Below are 23562 nucleotides of genomic sequence, written 5' to 3' on the forward strand. Positions count from 1 at the left end.
TTAAAATGTTTTTACAAACAAAAGTTCAGTAAGGTTATGTGTTTTATTGCCATTTTCTCATTATTCAAAAAATGATGAAGAGGTTTTTCTCAAACCTGCTAAAATAAAAATGTTACTTTTGAGAAGGACTAAGTTCAGAAAGCTGTTTCAGCCCATGTTTAGCTCTGGCATATTCTTACTATTTGTTGCAAGGGGACTTAATTCACTCTCAATGCATTGTTTTTGAATAGAGACTTTTCTCAGAATTGAAGCTGAAGTACTGGGAAGTTTAGCCTCAGAGGTAAATGTTTTGGAAGGTTAATAGCCTGTGGAAATAGAGGAGCTCTATGTTATGTTTAGTACTCACTACAGCTGAAAGATGAAATAGAGACTCTTCACCCAGGCGCTGAAATGCAGCCACCTGTGGGGAGTAATGTGCCAGCTCTTTAGTGCAACAGTGCAAAACCATTTAAGTGGGAAGTGAAGCGTTTTGCCTCAGTCCGAAGGGAGTGTTTGCCATTGTTATTACTGAACAGCATGACATTTTTCTCTGGGTGGAAGGCACTGTTTCTGTAATGCCATGTTTCAAAAGGATTTGGCTTCAGATAAACAGGAAATGGGATCCTGCCATCAGTTAATCAATAACTCACTACCATGGACCAATCTCCCTACTTAGCACCTCCCTCTCCCTACTTGCCAGAAGAGGCAAGACCATGAACAAAGCAACTGTCACTTAATGCAAGTGCCTACCTAGTAGGGTTACTTTTATTTGTAATTTTTTTTACTAAACACTTAAATAGACATTGAAATCTTTGGTACAGCCAAACAGCTTTGATTCTTTCACTATAGATTAAGATCACAGTTTAATTTCCAGCAGAACTCATTGTCTCTCCTTAATTTATGGAATTTCTCTTACAAATTTAAGTTTAACATTAATCTGAATTTTAACCAAGTCCAGCCTATTAACTTTAAAAATCAACTTTACCTTTCCACAGTAGAGAGGAAAAACTTGGGAGAAGTTTTGGAAGAGACAAGGTAGGATAAAAGTAAACTGCAGGAGACCTACAAGCATAATTCTGGTTCTCTGAGATGATATGTTAAAGGGAACCACACACTATTTGGACTTAATGTATTAACTATGGTGCCTTTTTCCACTCTGATTTTCTTTCCTCAAGCTCAAGGAATTTAATTTCCCCAAATTCAGCACACCACCACCGTCTGCACTCCTGCTCCCAACTGTTAGAAGGAAAATCATGAACATGGTTTAAAAATCATTGAAATGAAAAATTGTAGGTTTATGTGTGGAAAAAATCTCCTTAAATGCTTAGATACGCTTTCGCCTGAAGGTGGCAATATTTAATAATATTCTGAAGGAACAAACTTCCCATATAGATACCTTTAATTAAAGTTATGTTTTTAAGTGAATATCCTTCTCCTCCATTATTTTTTCACAATGTGTTGAGAAAGAAATATGGTGAAGTATCATATATTTGTTTCAAACAATCTTGAGCATCTGTTATGCAAAATTATTTGCAATTAAAATTAAAGAAAACAGATAATATATAAGCCATATTAATAATAAAATATATAAAGATTATATAATAGGCCAACCCTTCCATCCCCCCAATTTAAAAGCAACTTCAAAAAAGATAGGCTGTATGTTCTTTTTCACAGTATTGCTACAATATGCTCTTAACTCCAAACCCAAATTGGTGCTTATTCTTTCAAACCAGGCCTTATCTTTATGCCAAGTTATTTCACCTGCCCTCAGTAAATGCTGTGATTTAGAACGTGATGCATCAGCCCAACAAGAAGAGGCAGCATTCTGGGTATTGTGCTGTATAATGGTGTGACTTGGGTGCCCTGCACACCAAGGGCAAAATGCTGTGTGCACTCAACATGGGGTAGTAATCAGTAAAGGTTCTTTGTGCAGAAGAGAAGAAAAAAGGATCTTAAATATAATTCCTATGTTTGTGGGTTTTTAAAGATTTTATATTTTTTTCCTAAAAATAATTAAAAAAATAAATATAAATGTATGGATATCTATCTTTGGATTATTAAGAAGATAGAACATAATTCTATACATTTATTAATCTTTCTGTTCTAATTTATCTTTCACTGATTTCCACAGGGCTTACTGATTTTTCCTTTGACTTCTCTAAAATTCAACGATTTCTGCTATCCCATTGATTACTGTTCTTGTGGCTACGTGAAGAAAGATATTATTCACGGAATTGAAATGTTTTACACAGTCCTGGTTGGTAAGGCTACATTTGCAGTGCTCTGAGCATTCCCCACTAGGAAATCATGTTACATTTAAAGAAAAAAGAACATTTAACTAGGGCACATAGCAAACAAAAAAAAAAAAAAGGAAAAGAAATCCTCAAAGATTAGAAGACAGCAACTATTGTATTAGGAGTAGTTAGGCAAGAAAACCAGCTGCTGAATTTGCCCTGTCTAAAGATGACATGATAACAGGCTGTGAGTACTTAAGAAGAATTAATAACAAGAAGGTAGAGGGTGGTGTGGGAGGACTGTTGGCAGAATAGTGAAAGCAGGTAGAAGTAAAGTAATAGCTCAGAATTACTGAAGGGGAAAATGTAGATTAAATAGTACTAAATGAGAGAAGAGGGAGGTAATATGGCAGAGATGGTCAATGATTTCAAGACAAACGTTCATCCCTGAGGATCACATACAACTACACTGTTTGCAGAGGCTGGAAACTGTGACTCCAGAGGTCTTTTCAACTCTAACATATATGGGTCAGATCACTCCTCTATGGCAGTAAATGAAGGAGTGTTTCATATGAAGAACCCTGAGGGACTGCCCTATGCAAAGCAAACTGAGAGCCTGGCTGTGTATACCCTGCTGGTTCTTACACCTGTGCAACAGCCTTGAGCATTACCCAGGCTTTCCAATTTGAAAGAGGAAAAGAACCCCTCAGTAATAATGGCTCCTGTTGGCTCTGGAGAGGAGCTGATATAAATAAAGCATAAACAAGAATTGGAGAACAGTTAGTTGGAGTACCACTAGTTCATCTGGAAAACGTGCCATTGATGAATCAATAGCTTCAAAACCTACTAGTTCACATAATTTCTGACAGAAGGTTGGCTTTGCCTTCATGAGCAAAAGTGCTCAAAAATTTGCCCTGAGCAAAAGTGAACAGTAAATTATTATCCTTCCAAACCAGAAACAATGGCCATTTAGGAGGGAAGGAGAAGAAAACAAGGTTATAGTCTTTTCCTGCCTGTTCCTCCTGCCCACCCACTTGCCTAGCCCAGTGTGTAAACTGGCAAATTCCCTAAGTCTGGAAAGAGATACAAACTAGTCCCCTTCACAATATAAAAGGGTTGCTACTATATGACACCACAGTCGCAATCTTGTTTTTAAAGTGTAGCCAAATTTCTGATTGGGTTTCAAAAGCTTTTTGGGGGCAACCTCTCAACTTCTTTTTTAATGCATCCACTCTGTGATTCTCAATGCACTTAGTCATTAAAGCAGACTCACTACCCTTGGCATTTCTATTAAAACTGCATGTTCAGAAAAGGAAAAGTGTCTGAGTGAATCACTGACAAGATAGTACAGGTATTGCAGAGGGGAAAAAGGATGATTATTTCCAGGCATATTCCCTTGGAAATTGAATAGACTGGATGAAGAATTGACCAAGTTGTATTACGAACCACAGTATCACAAGGTAACAAGGCATAACAGCAAAATTAACACAATCCCAGTCCTATGCATTCAGTTCAGACTTCATGTTCTGAAAAAAAATCTTAACACAAATGACAGAAAGACTTCCTGTACACTCTGATATAAGATCATTTACTAAAGCAAATATGACACAAGATGTTGGTGAGCAATAGTGTATGCAGATTAGTCCTCTGCGACAGCCACAGATAGAAAGGATTTTCAGACTGCAGCTGCAGGGACAAGTTAAGTGCATTCATAAACAGGATGGTCTCAACATAAGGATCTCTGAACAGCAGAAGTGAAAATGAATTAAGCAATAAAAATAAAGGAGTGAAAATAACATACAATAGATAAACAAAGATAAACTACTGTGCCATCCAGAAAGTTTTGTTACAAATAGAAAAGTCTTCATCAAAGTGTCAAAAGCAAACATTTTTGTCCCTTCCAAGATCTGTTGGGATTTCACTCTGCAGCCCTAGATCTGAAGAAAAAAGTCACCAGGTCCAAGCCTCAGAATCATGGTGCTCAGGCTTGGCACAGGGAAGAGCAGAGACAAAGGCTCCCTAACCCCAGAACTAGCACTTTAACAGGTGTAGGCACAGGGTTTGTATTTCAACACCAGTGTCAAACCTCAGGGAATCACTGAGTAACACTATCTCCAGAATCTCTTTGTTCTCCAACAGGTCTGTCTTTCCCTGAGGCACTTGGGAAAAGCAGTCTCTGGTGCTCTAGGGAGAGATTTGGAAGGTGCAGAGCAGTGCATGCTTCCCTGATCTGGCTATGCCCTGGGGCAGTTTGCAGTTCATTTAATGGGAACAGCACTGTGCCACACACAGCCCATTCCACTTACCAGGACTATCTTTGCAAGAGTCAAGGATACAAAACACCAGTGCCCTGGCTAGAACACTTCATCAAAGCAAAGGTATGACATGTTTTGCAAAGGATACCTCAATAATAAATTTTAAAAGTCACATGCTCTCATTATTTGTGCTTTAGTTATTATACTTCTCCTCTTCTATTCTCCTGAGTTGCGCATATTTTATTTTCAATAAGGATGCTTGATGAAGATAAATTAAAACCTGTAATACTTAACTTAGCACAGAATAAAATATTTAGTGTGTTAGTTCATATTCTGATGTGCTAGACAAATTTTTCTCACACCTAGCAAAATTAAGGGTCAGTCAAACAGCAAGAATCTGTCAGGTCCAATTTTACCTGTAATGATCTCTGGTTTTGCCAGTGTCTCTTTCACCATGGAGAATCTGAGTAAATTTTTTTTTCATTGAAATCATTGCAATGTACCTTTGTGATAGAAGATTCATCTACTTAATGAGATGTATTTCCAATGCATGTCACATGGAGGTGAAATAGTTTTAGGGGTTTTTTTGTTTCATTTTGTTTTTCTAAAAAGCATACACAGAAAAAAATTCTTTTGCTTTTGAGTTCTCTTGCCAGTTAGTTCGGGACCCTGGAAATGATTTTATCTTTTATTAACCAGTGGGTCATCTCTATTATCTCAAATGGAACATACTGTCCCATTTACAGCACTGCCTCCGAATACATTTTCTGTGTTTCCATATTTTCCCTTTTCCGAAAGAACCTACTGTAGGAAAAAAGGAAAAAATAGAATTCAGGTTGAAGAAGCCTTTAATAAGAGGAAGAAATACTATGACAGAAGAAGCAGGTAATTCCATAAGATTCATTTACTAAATTTTAATGTATGCCACAGCAGGGTGGTACGAGTCTAATTGGATTTGAAAATTGTGTGAATCTCCTGTAATAAAAGCCATATTTGCCAGGCAACTACAGGAAAGCATTATTCCTGTTGGGTCTTAGATTTAAAGCACAGCAGAATGAAAGAATGAATAACAAGCATTCTACTAAATACCTTTCCACATGACTGTGGAATGCTGTGCAACTTCAAATCACAGTTCCAAAAAACAGGATTTATATTAAGTTTGTCTCCTACCAACAACCTCATATTGAAAGAATACTCCGGGGGAAGCTTTAAGGAAGATTAGCAAAATAATCCTTTCATGCTGGGAGTTGCATTTCTTCACCTAAATGGCCACTTCTAGCAATGAAAATTGAGGCAAAACTGCCACTAAAAGATCTCAATAAAAGACAGAACCTGAATGTTTTCTGGAGTCAGCTTAAATTGTCTGTTAATGGACAGCTATCACACACATTTCATTCTTTCAGCGAAAAAGTATGATCTATATGGTAACAGCATTTGTTAACGAAGTCTCATCAACACAGACAATATTGTATTAATGTAATGTAACCTGATATTTATTTTTTTTTTGTCTGGGGAAAATTATCTGAAGCTGAGCATTTAAATTTTTCATTTATTTCCCATTTCATACATTTTGAAGCATGCAAAGGAATTGCACATGCACTGTCTAAATCTTGTGAGGAACATAGAGGTTTTCTCACAGCACTTAATAAAGCTGAGCTTTTTCTCAACCCCACCTGCAATGACAGATCAAGGAGAATTTTGCTCTTAAAAACAAATGCCTCCAGATACATTTCTTTCTTTAAAGGACAATGTATGGATAAGAGCTGAGCAGTACTGCTGTAGTGAAATATGTAAACAGCAGTTTGTGACCTGGCAACAGCACTGAATAGAAATACGTAATCTCTTTAAAAGATACCGTGCACAAGTAGTTTTAAATGAAAATCACTGGGTTGAGGGTTGGTTGAGTTTTTTTTCCTTCTTTGTTTTTCCTTATTCTGACAGAATAAACCAGAAATAACTTCAATTTTGCTATCTGACTATTCGCTATTTTATTTCTGGTGTAGCATCCAACTTTAGGCAGAAAGACTCATGAATAAGGCAGCTGATCTCCTGAGGTAGCCATAAATATTCTTTTTATTACCCATTCATATTTCTTACCATAACGTGAGCCATAGAGCAAAGAAGGCAAAACACTACACTTTCTAGGATGTGATACAACACCACTCAGGGTGGACATACAGTCTTTGTGAAAAACGATGTGAAAAGACCTGGGGGATCTTCAGAGTGGGTCAACAGGCCTTATGTGATACAAAATAGTGGGGTTTCATCAGATGAAAGTGAGGTAATAAAGATTGTTTAATTTTCTTCCTACACAAGAGATTTTAATCCTATGCTGAAGGACTGCACCACAGAATTTTCTCTGTGGAGGAGAGACATTTTCCAAGTAAAAAGTGATCATTTGCTTGAAGTTTGTGCATTACCTCAGCAGAAGTCCATTTGACTATATAAGATGCAACAGAGTGGCAAGGCAGGCCATTTCCCTCTCTTTTTAAGAAGGTAAAATCAAAAGGGAGAAAAAAGAACAGTAATAGCAGAGCAGGGACATGACTATAATCTAGCTCTACTTTTTTATCCTGAGGTAAGTTACTTGACTGCAGCGTACTTTCACTCAGGTCAATATGAGCATGGAGTCAAGCCAAATGGATTTACATCAGTGTGTGCCTCCACGGTTACTATGAAAAACAGTCCCTGAGTTCCACAGCAGTTAAAGCTGTACTTTGTCACAGACTTTGAGAGGAGGCAGATCCCATCTCCCATGTCCCCGCGTGACACAAGCCAGCGAATTTACAACCTTTTTTCTCTGCTATAGAGGCTTGTACTCATTGAGAAAAGACTCTGAGAATGATGGTTGTATCCACTGTTACGCTCATCAAACACCAACTCCACCACTACCATAATATTAACTTCAAATGCCTTTTTTTGGTTGCTGTTTTGTCAGCCAGTGCCAGAAACCAAGACCCTGGGCACTAGAATAGCTTGAACCACCTCCCAAAATTCTGTCTCTGCTAGTCAGAAAATCACCTTAGCTATCCTTGCAGATGTATTAGTACATGATTAGTCCAGTGATATTTGCTATTGAGAAAAATCTCTCCAATATTCTCCTATCCTCCAATACTACCCCATCTTCTAGGGATCTGACAGCAGGCAGGACCAACATCCAGTACTTCCTTTTTGTTGCCCAGATCCCACCATTTACTGTCAGTGAACTTGGAAACTGCACATCAGCAGATTACTAACCAACACTGCAGTTTTCAGTCAGATATCAGTGATGACACCTTTTCTGTTAAATAAAAGTTATATTCCACAGAGATCTTTCAGAACATTGAGCTGATACATCTAAATAACAAAACAGCTTAAGGCAAGATAGCCAGTTTTCCAGCTGACTAACCCCAAGTAATAAAAAACATAATTGCATTATCTCTACTTCATTTTTTTTCATCACTTAAACTCTCAACAAATGCATACCTAAAAAGAGACCTCCTGTAATAGCCATTCTAGGTGAATGTATGGAAAACATTAAAAAAAAAATCCTCATGCAATGCAGAGTATTGTTCTTAACCTATCTATATAAGAAACTTCTATTAGTGACAAAGTGAAATAGATGCAAATGATAAAAAAAATTATTTTCCTGTAAAGATGACCTGGAGGCACAAAAAACTGAGGTTGTTTTTCTTGTAAGTGATTAGGAAGGGGTCCCAAGTCCATATTCCCCCAGATAGCCACTGACAGTAACTGGTAATTTGAAATCATCTGAATTAAACTAATTATCTTCAACCTACAATGAACTGAATATTCTGAGTTTCATTTTTTTTCTCTTTAAAACACATTCTTTATTTGTGTTGTGTCAACTTAGGAAATGCTTCTTGAACACCTTCTTCTTGTAAGGGAGGAAGAAGAACATGTTATATTTCACATCTGCGTAAAATAACATCTTTATGATGATTTTGGTATGGTTCTGGAAAAACCAATTTTGTGCCTGTGCTGGAAAGTCAACAGTATAATTAAAATACTGTTGCACATGGAATTAAAGAGATAAGGAGATGCAAGATGAGCAACAGCACTAGTTCACAGATAAGGGAAATGAGGAATGTTGGTTTTGAAAGAATAACTCTCTGAGTTATTCATATATCTAATTCCCTAAAAAAAATCTAGGCCTATGTTTGGATGACACAGGGTCCCTGGTGATGACACTAGAAATTGCAGTCAGATCTAGAAAGTTCCATCCAATTAGTAGCTTAGACAAGACAGTCGTACTCCATTTTCAAGGATGATAGAAATTCAATAGGTAATTTTCATGAAGTAGCTTTTTAAAAGTACATGTAGCTGAATAAAACTTATATATGCAAATTTTAATGTTTCAGAATAACTAATACTGTAGAAAGCAGGAAAGGGTCAATAAATTGATAGGGAAACATAAATAAAACCAAACGAACGGCATGGGAATCCTATGCTGAGCTTCCTCATAAAAGATGATGAGATAGTATTTTGATCTCACATACCAAGTGTGATTTTTCAATTATCTGCAAATAAAAAGTTTTATAGGACTTTTCAGAGGAAGTTACCTGGAAAAAAGTCAGCTCTTATAAGCATATTATTTCGATAATTCCCACCTGAGGTATTTTTATGAACTCCTTGTAATGGATGTATCTGTACCAAATCCTTTCTAGTTTTTGCAACTTTTGAAATTAAGCAAACCATCCTAATTTGTACAATTCATACTTAGCTATATTACTTATTTCTGCTATCTTTCCCTCCTCACATTACATGGTAACACGAGATATTGCTATCTTGTTTAAGCTTTCTACTGATTTAGCAGTTCTACTGCTACGGCACTTTAAACCACAGGTTTTGGAGTCATGTTGAAGATAAGATAAATAGCCTCGGAGCAAGTTGAATTTGCCCAACATCGCTTGTCCATTGCTTTCACCAGACATTTAATTAGCATTATAGCAAGTAAGAATATATTGTGAAGGAAATCACAAGGATATTTGATGATTTCTCTGACAGATTTAAAATAATGTTCAAAGGAAAAGAAGATGAGACATTGTACAAATGACCACTATTCTTCCCCTGTTGGACTCTGTACTGAGAACAACTCAGAAACGGGTCTTGTATCAAAACCAAGGAAGAACTGAATCACAAAAGCCAAACACATCTGAAGGAGGTGATTAGAATTAGGAGCTTTCCAAGTTCAGATTTCCTACATTAATATTGGAAGGCAGAATCAACTGCAGCCTAATTCCAGGCATTTGGACATCATCATCCAAAATAGTCACTGTATAAGGCCCTACAAAAGGGAGTCACGTGGGTTTGGAGGGTCCACGAGTCAGGACTCAAGCCCAGTCAACGGCAGAGATTGAGCTGATTATGTGAACATAAGTCTGTAAGTTATACTTAACATTTATTCTCTGAGGTGCTAGATCTTAGTGGTATTTGGTAACATTTGTACACTTGCTCTGCACACGGAAAAGGAATTCAGGAGGCAGTACAGAACTGACATAAATATAGATTATGATGCAATTATTCACAGTTAAAGTTATATTCCAAATTGTAAGTTTTCCAAGATGACATAACACCTATAGTTATTGTTACCTATATGTTATCATCATTGGGACAGGTTATGATGCTGTACCATTTCAATCTCCACCAGCACTGGGCTAGAAATTGCACAGCTTGTTGAACACAATAAAGACTTGTAAGTTGCACCTTGGCCAAATTCAGTGATGCATGTGATGTGTTCTTCAGCAGCTGCTATTCTGTGGTGCAAGAGAAGTAGTGTTGTTAACGTGGAAAAGTGAAGGGTAACAGATAATGCCATGGGTGAATCAATTCAGTCACAGAGTCACAGAATATTCTGAGTTGCAAGGCACCTACAAGGATTATCAAGGCCAACTCTTAAGTGAATGGCATACACAGGGATCAAACCTGTGACGTTGGCAATATTAGCACCAGGCTCTAACCAACTGAGCTAATCTGCGTTCTGTGAGTGCACCAACCTCTCCATGCCCAGCCATCTCCTCCACTAAAAAAGGAAAAATAATTTACCAAAATGTAATAAATATCATTGCATTTAATTAAATTCAGGCATTTGAATGAGAATTCAGCTCCTAGATATCAAAGGATTGCATTCAGCCAACATATATTTCTCCTATCCTGTCCCATTTTCTGCAACATCCTGTGTTTTCTTTCACTGGTCTGTGCTGTCATTCAGCCAAGATAGGGCTCAAAATCTTTTTCTTACCATTAGTAATGAAGCCTTTGCATACCTTGGGAAATCACCTTCTTTTTTTGTAAAAAATACTTCACCAAAGCCTTTGCTGTCAGTAAGGTTGAAGGGATATCTCTACCACCTAATAAACACAGAACAGATTTAGCAAGGAGATTCAGAAAAGTAAAAAAAAAAAGCAGATGAAAATGTAGTACAGCATTAAAAAAGGAGAGCCTTGAGATTCACACAGAAGATTAAAGGATTACTTCTATCTTGGAAGCTTTTGAGATGAAGGGCCCAGGTAACCTATGCACCGCTAGAACATTTAACTTCCCAATACAGCTTTATTTTTCTGGTACTTTTGCAAGATAGAGTAGTTAACTGAACCAGTCATGAAGACATTTAAATAATAAGCCCTCTGTCAATGAGGCTAGAATATATTCCAAGATGGGGAGTATAGTCCACTACAGTTTAATGAAGTGTTATTTTGCTGTAATCCAATTCACATTTTTATAATTTATCTAGGAGATCTAGCACTTATGAAGTTTCTTTTTTTGCCTATAAAACATTATTTAGAGTATAAATATTCTCCCCTAGGAAACAACCTGCACTGTCCAAAATTTCTGGGATTGGTTGTGACAGCCTATATTAAAATGCTACAAATTTCCATCTACATCAGGTATTAGAAACAAGGACACTTCAGATTAATATAACATAGTATAAAATAGTAGTTAATTCAGAAGTGTTATTCTTCACTTTCCCAAATACATTTCTATTGATACATCAGGACTCTCCTATATTTGAATTATTAAGGGAATTTAGTAAAAACCTTATTGTACCACTGTATTACGTATTTTGACATCATCTTTGCATGGATTATTAATACTGCTCCTCATCCCACCTCATTTTCTTATTCTTCAGCAACATAAAACACCTAGAATTTTGGCTTTTTGGCTGAACTCCTTGTTGAATGAGCAAATAAGTTAATGGGTCCAGTTCTGTAGAGCTGAAACTAGACAGAGACAGGACCACTTCAGGTGCATTTCTATGGGGAAGTATCCTGAAAAAATAATGGTTTTTGCCTGTTTACTTCATGCCTTACAATGAAACAGTCTATCTACATCATCAGAAAGATGCTTTTATCAGCTCATTACACATCTGCTATGCACATTGGCAGCACAGCTGTATCAGTATGAGCTTGTAGTGTAGACAACCTGTACATCCCAGTAACGGAGTGCAAGCACAGGCTGCAATGTCTGTGTTATCTGGCTCTTCCAGAACATTGACTGAAGTTTCTTCAAAGTCAGGGAGTATGGAAAGGGTAACAAGGAAACTTAGAGAGAAATAACCCATTTCAAAGCGAAATTTACATTTAGAAATTTTCAGAGACAGTTAAACACCACTAAACAGAACAAAACCATGAAGTTACTTCCCACACATGCTGCAAACATCATCTAGTGAGGTAATGAGCACCTTCAGCTGCAGAAGGAAGGGAGATCCTGAAATACTGAGTTAGGGACATTTAATAGCTGGCTAGATTTAGGCTTTAAAAATTGATTCCCAGTTTTGACTTGTCAAAGTAGATGATCTAGTTGTTTTTATTTAACAAGGAAGCAGTTGTACAGGAGGTTTGAGGGTCAGGGAGATAACTTGCTTCTATAAATTATATAAGGATGGGATGTGGCCCTGAGAGCATCTGTAATTCAATTTCGGAATAGTTTCACTAACAAGTATTGCAACATCTTTTCCATCTTACTGCTTTTCAAGGACCAGTAAAGCTTAAACATTTACTCTGAACTTCCAGGTCATGTAACTCAATTCTCATAAAGAAGCATGAAGAGCACCTAGGTATCATAAAGATGCCAATCACTAAAGTAGACTTGAGTGTAAATGTTTCTAGTTTCTTTTTTCCCCCAGCATTAGGTAATAGGATTTTATTATGATAATGAGATTTACAAGGAACTGTTCCTGCCATAAATTTGCGTAGAAAAGCTGAGAAGTCTATTTAACTGAAGTCACCATCATGCAAATCGATAAAAAGCAATAGTCAAAATTAATTTTCTTGTGAAATGAGAGAGGAATAAGACTCATTTTACTTTATTCTATCTTACACATTAAGGTACCAGGCATTTTAGAAATAGCTAGCACATTACTTCTTCCTATGTTATCATGAGAAATGAAAAAACTGAACACATGCTATTGAGTATGTGCACGTACATCTGTTTTTCAGCAGTTAGTGTTAAAAAAGCTAAGCTACATAGTCAGAAAATGTCCCATTTATTTCCAATTTTGAGGATTCAATGAGTTTGTTAAAGTTTCTTTTATCCATATTGTGTGAAAGGAGAATCAGATAAATGAAAAATTACAATCGTATTAGTGCACTTGGACAAAACTGATCCTTGTGCAAACCATTTTTAATTGTGAAATTTCCCCTGATTTAAATTTCACTTAATTTGACTGAAGGCGAAGTCATAGTCCTGCCTTCATAACTATCTCTTCAAGTGCACTGTGAAGTCAACAAAAAAATATACTTAATAGGCTGAGCTATGTGTTCTGCAGGTCAATAATCTTCAGGGATCAAGAATGAAAGAAAATGCTGAATTATAACCTGGCAATGACACTGTCTTTCTTGCAACTGCCAAAATACCTGCAGAGGGTTATCTCAAATGCCTCAGCTCATCTCAGTTACAAGGGCAGAGCATGACAAGAGCAGCAGATTTGAAAGATCCAAAGAAGAGACTGAAACGAGGTACCGGTGTTGAATACAGAAACAGTACAAAAAAAAAATCTATCTAACTCATGATAATATGCTCTCTGCCTACATTCCTGCTGAACTGAAAAAGGAAAATAAACCCTATAAGATGCTCAGTGTAATTTAATCTGGGAACGAAAAGCAATGGATAACCATTTTGAGGAACTCAGACAGAAAAGGGCACAAGCTCTTTGGCAACTGCAGATGGAAAAAGTGCTTTTGGCTGTTCTCTGGGCATCCAGAAGTAGATGACTATACAGCAAGACACTTTGGCTATGATCTTCATTAAGAAAATGGTATGCTGCTTGCTCAGATAGTCTTTAATTCCATTAAGAGGACTTATTCCTTATTTGTCCCAGTTGTTTCTATTCCCAGCTACCATATGCCTGAATTCTTACCAGCAATGCAAGGAAAATCAGAATTTTAACACCAGTGTCAGATGATGTTTCACCAGAAACTTGAATAATAAGAATCTTTACATCTCAAAATATCATTCTCCATTAGTCTCAGGAAATGCTGGTATGGGAGATCTGTTCCAGAGATTTTGGAACACGTAATGAAACATTTTCTCTGTAAGCCCTTTACAAGAAGTTGGAGAAAGTCAAGTACTGTCAGAACTGTGGAGAACAGCAGAGTGCTCTGAAAGTCCTTTAAGAATGAAATCCTTTTCTTTCAATCTTTAGAATAAAATGTAGTAACTTTTAGAATGTGAAAAGATATATTTCTAATTTTGACATTTTCTTAAATAAGCTCTTCATCCACCCTTACCCTGTCTCGGGCTTAAAATCCCCCACTACTCTGTTTCTCCCAACAGCTAACTTAAGTTAATTGGATGTCTTTCATTTTAATCAGAGGAACAGATGAAATATGTATGTGAAAAAAATGTGTTAAAATATATTAATATAAATTAGTCTATAAGGAACTAAATTTTGACTCCTTTTCCCAGTCATGAGGGTATCTCCAGTGTTTCTATTCATCTTATAGAAGAAAACTCCATGTTTGTCCTTCCACCTGGTGTCCACGTGAGCCACTCACTGCAGTCAGTGAAATCTTTGTTCAATTACAGCTCTACCTCATAAACATTTATTGTTAGATTTAGTACACTGTGGAAGATTTCAGAGGGCTACCTCCATGTAGTTAGAGGTGTCTTTGGCATTACAGATTACCAAATTTGCGAAATAAAATGGTAGTAAGTGCTCCTCAGAGGGAGTTTGTCAGGTTTGTCACTGAAAATATATTTTACACGTAAGAAAGTTACTCGCCCAAAATGAGCATCCTTCAGGGCATATTGTCACAGGGAATGCTACCACAGAGCTGCTTCCAGTAGTGCCTCCCAGGGGTGGTGGATCTCCTCATGGTTCTTGTATGGTTTCCCCAAGAGCAGAACTGATATTAAAACTCAGAAAACAAGGGAACTGCTGCTGGTGCCTGTAAATGAGCACAGTCCACCTTGAAGAGCTTTGGTTGCAGGAAAAAAAAGTTCTTCTCTTTTACATATGGACTGTCTGTGTTCACACTCCCCTGAGTACAAAAGGTAGAATTCTCCCATTCAGTTAAAAAAGTCTTAGTTAAAAGCAGGATAAAAAATTTAACAACCTATTATTTTGATCTGGATTTTAGATTTCAGGAACAATTTTTTTATTAATATACAAATTGAATTTTAATTATCAGGTTTCTGGAAAATAAAAAAGTGTTTAAACCAAACATGAAAGAAGCTTGTACCTTTTTTTCTTTCTTTTTTTTTTTTTTTTTTCTGTTTGAGACAGCACTTTCAGACTAGGAACAGAAATACTGCCAGGCAATAACACCCTGATCTAAAGCTGAGGTCTGTGACAATGCATGAGGCAAAGCACTGATAACTCTCTCTGGTAAACAGACATCTAGCCCTGACCAAGTACCTTTATTAAGGAATTCACCCACACACTGAGCAAGTCATTGCTTTCCAGAGTTTAGTAAATTCATGTCTATTTACCATAATATTTTTCAATATGGAGTATAATACACTTAGAAAGCACTGAGATGTGAGCAGACAGCATTTGTTCTTTTAACAGAAAGAATAAAACATTCTATATTGGAAGCAAGCTTGTGAGCCACTTTGATAAAGGTCTTTTGCCAAAATCTGTCACTGCAGTTAACAGAAAATATTGATAAACATGTCTCAAATTGACTAAAATGAAGGCAATTTAATACATAATACTAATGTGGAGAAATTTCCCTTCCATGTGATAACCTGGTGGGTGAGATGGTTGGGCAGTACAGGTTTTTAGTGTACTACGTTCTCTGTTGTGTAAAAACTTTTAAAATTCATTAGCTTTGAGTAAAAGAGAGAGGAAATTACATGACTAAGCCTGCTAGCAAGAAAATCATTCATGGTATAAAACTGTTTAAAACCCACCTAAAAATCCATTAAGAAAATTTTCTTTTTCCTTTCATACAAAGAGATGACCCCTTATTCTTTACTTCTTACCTCTCTTACCCTTGCAAAGTGATCTTAGATATTACAACAACTCAATAATCTGCATTCACCACCAGTAATGCTGCAAAGTACTGTTAAAACAAACAAACAAAAACAATAAAAAAAAAGAAAAGAAAAAAAGAGTCTTTGTGAGCTTTGGCGGCTCAGTCATAGTGTTACTGTGGTCAGTCTTTCCAGTCACCTAATTTATGAAAGCCATAACTTACTCCACGATATAAATCACCGCATTTCATAATTCTGTTCTGTGTGTTATATCTCTGTTTTACACTAACACATAAAAATCTCCGTATTCACAGTAACATAGAGCTACTGTTACTATTTTCAGTGTCTTTTTTCAAGTGCATTTGAAGTATGCAACACGTAACGTCTTTCAGAGGATCTGACTTTGCTGAAGCAAGTAAGAGATGATTATACTATTATAAAACTGTCTGGGGTGAAGTTTTAAAATTAGAAATTTAAAAAGTAAAAATGGTCCCAGAATACAGAGTTTTGGTGCACAAGAAGTAATTTCTCTCTTTATGGATGGTACTTATATAAAAAATAAACTTTTCTTTTTTTAACACCTGGTTTATTTGAGAGGGCTGTATTTGCTCTGTGATTAGTACCTAAAACATCAGGGAAAAAGAGTGAACAGACAGAAGTAGTTGTATGAAGTCATGAAAGCGCTAATGAAAACAGGTCAGCTCCCCGCAACAATTGTGTCATCTTTCTAGTACGTAATATTTATTATCTGTTACCAATCATTTACTATCAAATTATTACTTCTTTCTATAATGTACAGTATTTGAACTCAACAAATGGAGGCTCTGCCACTTCAAGCATGTTTTAAAAGTTTGGGCTAGAAGCACAACATACATTAACCAAAGAAGAGGAGCTCCTTTCTGGTGTTAAGGAATTCATGGGAGGACAGTAGCACAGCTGGGAAGTACTGACCTGTGCCAACACCAGAAATAAATAAGTAAAGGCAACACACACGCAACAAATTTCTTAAAATCCTTACTGCAAAGAGTAAATGCCTCCTGTCTCTCTTCAGTGGAAGAAATCATTCCCTGTGCTCACAGAACTTGAGCATGTTCCAAAGCAGAAGCTACATAGCACGTGGTGTAACATTCACGCCTAAGGGAGTTTGGGATCCTGCCAGCCAGCACTCAGTCACAACCAACCTCCTGCCCTATTCATTACAGATAATTCACATGGTTTATTAGTCTGAGTGTTGCTGTCCCAGAGCTCTGTAACATACAATACTGGCTGCAGCAGCACAATGCCACTTACCTGGACACCAAAACATGGTCACAAAACTGGACTTGGGAGCACCAAGGGTGAACAGATTTGGGGGCACCTGACCCGCTCCCTGCTAACGGGGTGGTTGCCCCTCACAGGCTGCCAGCTGAGGGAGCACAAAGGCTCCTAGACCCAGACCCTGCTATGGGTGGGTCCACACCCAGGGAGTCAGAGACGCACCAGGGAGTCGGAGGACACCCCACCAGTTTTTACATAACGCATGCCTTTTAATCTTTTCTATTCTTGTGCTGCTTTCCTAAAACAAATACTTTGGCAGGACCGTTCCTCTGCCAGCATTAATTCCAAAGTCACAATGGCACTTTGCACCAAAAGAGGGTCAGAAAGAGTTATAAAATTAAGGAAATCAGGTTGGTTCCCTATGCATTTCTAAGCATTTAATTTAAAAGTGATTGCACAGAGGCTTTGAAGACCAGACTGGCAACAGTAGGCAAAGGGCAGGCTGGGATTAGGATAAGGGGGAATGGTTTTAAACTTCTGGAATTGCTCATACATTCCTGGTCCTTTCCTAACAACTGGGGGAGCAAGAGGTCTTGAGTTTAATTTTCCTTTAAAGCAGCACTGTAATACAGCTTAATTCATTCAGTACTGACTAGATCTTGACTCACATATTCGTGGAAGGCCACAGGGGAAATGAGGGGAGGACGGAAGGGTTATTTCTCTCCTCCTCCTGCAAACAGCCAGCGGCAGATCTGTCTAAGGTAGCAGAAATGCCAGCCACTAAAATAATGCTGGAATGTTACACGAGTTAAGTGAAATGAAAAAAGAGAAGGCACACTCCCCACACCCCCTCAATCTGCTCTGCCTGTTAGCTGGAGTCATCTCAAGGGCTTCGTATAACAAGAGAAGACACAACATTTTCAGATGGAAATGTGATTTTCAAGTTGACAGTACAGCTTTAATTAAATGGGAGTCCAAGGAAAGAACATAACACTAGGAAATAAATAGGCTATAAAAGAAGAAAACCACTAGTGTGTGCAGCCAAGGAAATTAAGGGAGAGAACAGGAAAGAGCAAAGGCCATGTGAGACATCTATTACAAAATATCAAGGTTAATGCTACAAGTGGAGGCATAGACAGCTAAAGTGATAGAGATTACGGAAATGATCAAGGAAGCAAAGATCAAACATGAAAGGAAATTGCCAGATTCTCAGTGCATTCTACACTGACCTGCAAAAGGGATTTTTTGTGTTTTAAAATGCTGTAGCTGAAAAAAATGACACTAAATTGTATCATAGTTTTTTAGACAATGAATTGACTAAAAATATAAGCAGCTATAGAAAGCAATTTTTTTAATATTCTACATAAAATTATAGACTCTTTGCCATTTTCTTAAAAGCTATGTCCTAGAGTAATGTGAAAGAAAGCACTTTGAAGTACCAAACAGAGAACTAAAGATTCTCCAAGTGCAGCTCCATATCTGAACCCTTCTGCTATTTTCTATTTTTCTCAAAAAAATCCCCCAAAGAAAACAAAACAAAACCCAACAAATTACTGGCAACAAATTTGAAATTAAGGAAAAATAGAGTCAGGCACCATGGGGCAGTTAGACCATGAGTTTCTGAAGCTTCCAGAGGGGAACAGGAAACCTAGGCTCTGAGAGAACTCAAAGGGCAAATCTCCCAAAGCTGTGTTGTGCTGGGAGGTTATTCTGTCACAATAGCTTCTGGTACATGGATGAATGTAGTTCTGCTATATGTTGCTTTCATAAAGGCAACGATCCCTTCACTCATCACAGTCATCACACTGCTCTGTGCTACTTTTGGTTCATTTCTACCTTAGTGAACTTCCTTATTGCACCCTGTTTTCTGTTTGCTGTTATTATTTACTTAATTCAGCTAAACTCAGTCTAGTGAGCCACCAGTCAGACCCTGAACACATGTTTAGAAGACATTTGGTGTTTTGGAAAGCTTGTACTTCATGTGTCAGATAAGAAGACTTGTTTGTACACCATATTCAACCTACCTGACATTAATCCTCCCCATATTAATTCAGTCATTATATCTATTTATATAGTTATTATTCTTAGCAGTAAAACAACCAAAACCCACAGATATTCTTGTTCAAGTGCACATGAGTATATTTTTTTGACTCACTGTTAGACTTATCTATCAATTTTTAGCAATTATTTTGCCTCATCTTGAGACTTCTCTGTCTTTTCCTTTTGTCTTCAGAGTTTTAGCTTCTACTTCTAGCTCACAAATTGTAGTCACAGGTTTTCAGTTCTTGTACCTGAACCTACTATTTAACAAGAATTCCCCTTTGAGATAAAAATGAAACACACTAAAACTGACAAGTTCTGAGTCAGCCCAACTTTTTTTCTCTATCCTAAAGAAAGAATTTCAAAAGAACAACAATAACTCTGCTTCTAGGATTCTAACATTCATTTTCTAAGAAGGATAACATTATCATATAAGCGATTCACCATTTATAGCAAATTTACAGTGAAGAAAAGCAAGAAAAAGTAATTAAAGAATGTCTATTTTTTTCTTCCAGACAATTAAAGTCTATTCTTACAAGATTTATATACTCATGCTCTAGTTACATTTAACTCCAAGTGTTAGATTCCCTAAGGATTTAGGAAAAGAGCTACTGCCTATGCATTGTCTTCAGGGGACTATAATGGGAAATGTGAAATCCAGTCTGTTGGAGGAAGGCCGGTTAAATGCTCTCACTGCCAGGATTAAGGAAAGGAGCAGAACTATTGTTATTAGCCTCTTCTGAGGATATCACAACTTAATTTGCTGACCAGTTTCACACAAGGGTTCATAACTGTCTATGCCAGGGTTGAAGTGCTAATTCTCTTTGGTAAGTGAAGACAAAATCATACCGAATGTTTAGAAGAGTAACATGCATTCACAGGGGATTAACTATGCAGAAACTCAGTGGGTACATGACAGCTGTCTACCAATATTTGAAGGAAATAAGCACTGCTTTAAGAAGGGTACTATTTGTCATAAACATTAGGGAAGCAATGGAAACACAATGAATGCTTGAGCACTGAGTTCTTTTAATTTGTAGAGTCAGTTCCTCTATTAAAACATTAGCAATAAAGCATTATTTTAGGAAGGTAGGTTGAGTGCCTATTTGATTATCAGAGAAAAACACTCAGAGACTAAATAGGCTTTTGAGTCACTCCCTGGGCAATGGCAAAGAGTCCTCTATTTATGAGCCATTTCATTGCTAAAACGTCATAATTATTAGCTCACTGGACAGAATCTTCACTGAAACAAATTGCAAAGCCATTCTAATGATTTCAGGACATTTAATACTTTGCATTCATTTCTTAAGCGCATGTAAGGCCAATTTGGTCATGAGTCACTCATGGTGAACATTAAACTTAAGTTTGCAAAAAAATGACTCATCATGTCATTTTACGCATATGAAATAAAAGGAACTATTTTGAACATCATCTATCCCAGCAGGGAAAAATGTGGGTAAAGAGCTGTTGAGAGAGAACAATTTACACAGAAACACATTAGGACTCTCCATTGTGCATTTCCTATGATTTTAGTTTTTTCCTATAAGCAGTTACATAGTCAGCTAGAAAGTGTTGTTCAAGTGCTATCATACAATGAGGTGTCTCATCTGCTTATGTTGTCTGTGTGTTTTATTTTATGCAAATGTTCATAAAGTAACTTGCATTAAATTATCCAGAAGCAATATTTTGCAAACAGCCAATGAAAATTATGATGAGTGTTCCTAGTTAGCTGATCATCAAGCTGAAATAATTTTAGGATAAATTAAGCTATGGATATTACAGAAAAGTAAAGAAATACTAATGTCAGAAATTTTCTGTTGCCTTTTTATTTTTTTTAATGTTGCAGTGAGAAAGGAGGGCAGAAGAGGTTTGTTTTGCATTTAACCTCTCTTCACTTGTGCTAAGCAAACACAAGTTTCCTGAAGCTCAGAACAGAAATTCTGGTTTAAACTGAACTTTTCATTACCAAATGGGTTTCTCAGTAGTGAAGAAGCATTTGTTTTTGTCAGCTTTGACCCCACTTGTCTTCATCAGGTTACTTTTTGAAAGAAGACTTCTATGATCGCCCTAAAGAAAAAAATGATGTACTGAGTTAAATAGCCCTGAGTGGTATTCTCAGGTGTTACACTGCTATCCTGACAAAAGCCTAATGAGGAAAGACCATCTTCCCTTCTATGACAATTCAGTGATTGACAATGTAATATTAAAAATCTTAGGTATTCTATGATACAGCTGAACTAAGATTAATGTACGTAACAGAAAAAAAAAGAGATACATAGGTTCAAAATAATCTACCCAAATACTGAATGTTTGCAGGCATAATTATGTTAAAAATCAAAAAACTCTACCTCGGCAATTGCTAACCAATATAATGCAATTTAAAATGCTTAATTTAAAACACATGGAAATCTTTACAGCATTGGGGATCTTTAAATCCATTTTAAGAGGAGTAGTGTTCAAACTCATTATGAAATATGGACATTCTAATAATACTACTTATGTTTTGATACCTGGGGCAATTTAAGAAGGTCTTGCTTTTATGGGTTCTACTAGATTAAGTTCTCTGTTTATACATGAACCACAGCAGTTTCAATTTGTGTTTCACAGACATGGCCCTCAAAGCCTTGCTTAAGATTTTAGCTCTGGAGTAATTATGCTTTATAATATATTTGGGCCCTCAATTTTGACTGAGGCTGGCATGGCAGATCACATACAGGATTCACTTCATGAATGTATTGGATTTCTTCCACTCTGGCACAAAGTGACAAAAATTTCCAGTGATGATGAATTTAGAATTTTAATAGACTGCAATTAATTTTTTTGTAGCTTTTTTCCCCTAAATGTGGATCTAACATATCTACCTTCCATCCTAATTACACAACTGGCTGCGAGAGTCTAATTTGTCATGCAAAACAACTGTTTCTGGATCTTCTGTTACACTGAAGGAATTGGGTAGGGGCTACATTTGGTGCCAGGGAATGTTGACATATGAGAAATTACAAACTAAGGAGGTTTTTTCCTGTTTTTTCCTTTCTTTTTTTTTTCTTTTTGTTTTAATATTGGCCTAAGAGAGATGAATCTAGAGTAGAAGAGGCATTGTAAAAGTTCAGTCCTGCCCTAACTGCCATCTCTCTCTGGCTTCTTGAATACTAACGGTTCCACAGAGCCACATTATAATAAGTGTCATATATAAAATGCAATTTGATACAGGTGTTGTCTTAGCTGCAGGTTCAAATTCCTTTTGACCAACTTGCACAGATAATGTTTTTGCAGTGTTAACTTTAAATATAATGGATTTTTTTTCTTTTTGTTATTTAAAAGGTCATTCTAAGCTAAATAGAAACAAAAAGCTCATCACTTTTTAGAAAAATATAACGTACAGAATTGTAGCTACAGTGAGAGACATATCATATATCACAGTTTTTGGAGCTGTTCAAACACTAGCCTCATCAAAATCCTCCATGAAGGGGAAGTATTATTCCCTTGCTTAACTCTGGAAGCAGTTAATCATCACAGAGTCCATTTAGGAATCCGCCTAGATTTTGCACAAAGATGGGAAGAAACAGCACGAGAGGAGGTAGATCAAAGGCTGCAGAGCATCTCTGCCTGGGCTTTGCAGGTGTCAGAGGGAAGACTACGAGAACCATGGTAGATTAGCACGCTTGTTTTAGGCTCTGACTAGCAATAAGGGAGTGCATATATCTAATGAAATTTCACCCAAAACTCATTAGAAACAAACAAGCAAACAAATAAATAAACAAATAAATAAAATGCGTTCCTTGAGGCCTGCTGTGGACGTAAGGGGAGAAGAAAAGAGCCTCTGGATGCATGCAGTACTCAAGGATGCAGAACTTAAACATTTTTTTTCAGGGACAAGTTATCCCACATATGTGTTTTGAGCTAAGACATAGTTTTGATGAATATGAGGTAGCTGCAGCCTCTTCTACTTTCAGATAAAAGTATGACATCCACTGGCTCTAAAAATTCAGCTCCTCAGTTTCATGCAGTACAGTTAGAAAAAGAGACTAAGAATTGTGTTACAATTCTGTCATATTGGGGTTTTGGTTTGGCTTTTATTTTTTTTTTTAGAGGGGGTGTGTTTGTTTGGGTTTTTTCCCGCTATTGAGTTTTAATTAAAATGAAATATTTAATGTGAAATTCAGTGTTTTCTACTTATGGATAAGAAGTTTAAATAAATCATAAAGTTTTAAAATGAACTGTAGACATGTGGACTGATTTGTTCTTTTAAAATGTTTTATTCATTTCACAATCAGTAGTTTGACTGAGTGGGAATAAACTTTTTCACCTGACACACATAGTTCTGTTCTATGACCACTGCACATTTCATTTAAAAACTGGAAAAAAATTAACCCAAGAAT

This window comes from Manacus candei, unplaced genomic scaffold (assembly GCF_025592945.1).
Source record: "Manacus candei isolate 608988 ecotype Guabito, Panama unplaced genomic scaffold, ASM2559294v1 h1tg000005l, whole genome shotgun sequence".
In the NCBI taxonomy this organism is placed as follows: Eukaryota; Metazoa; Chordata; class Aves; order Passeriformes; family Pipridae; genus Manacus; species Manacus candei.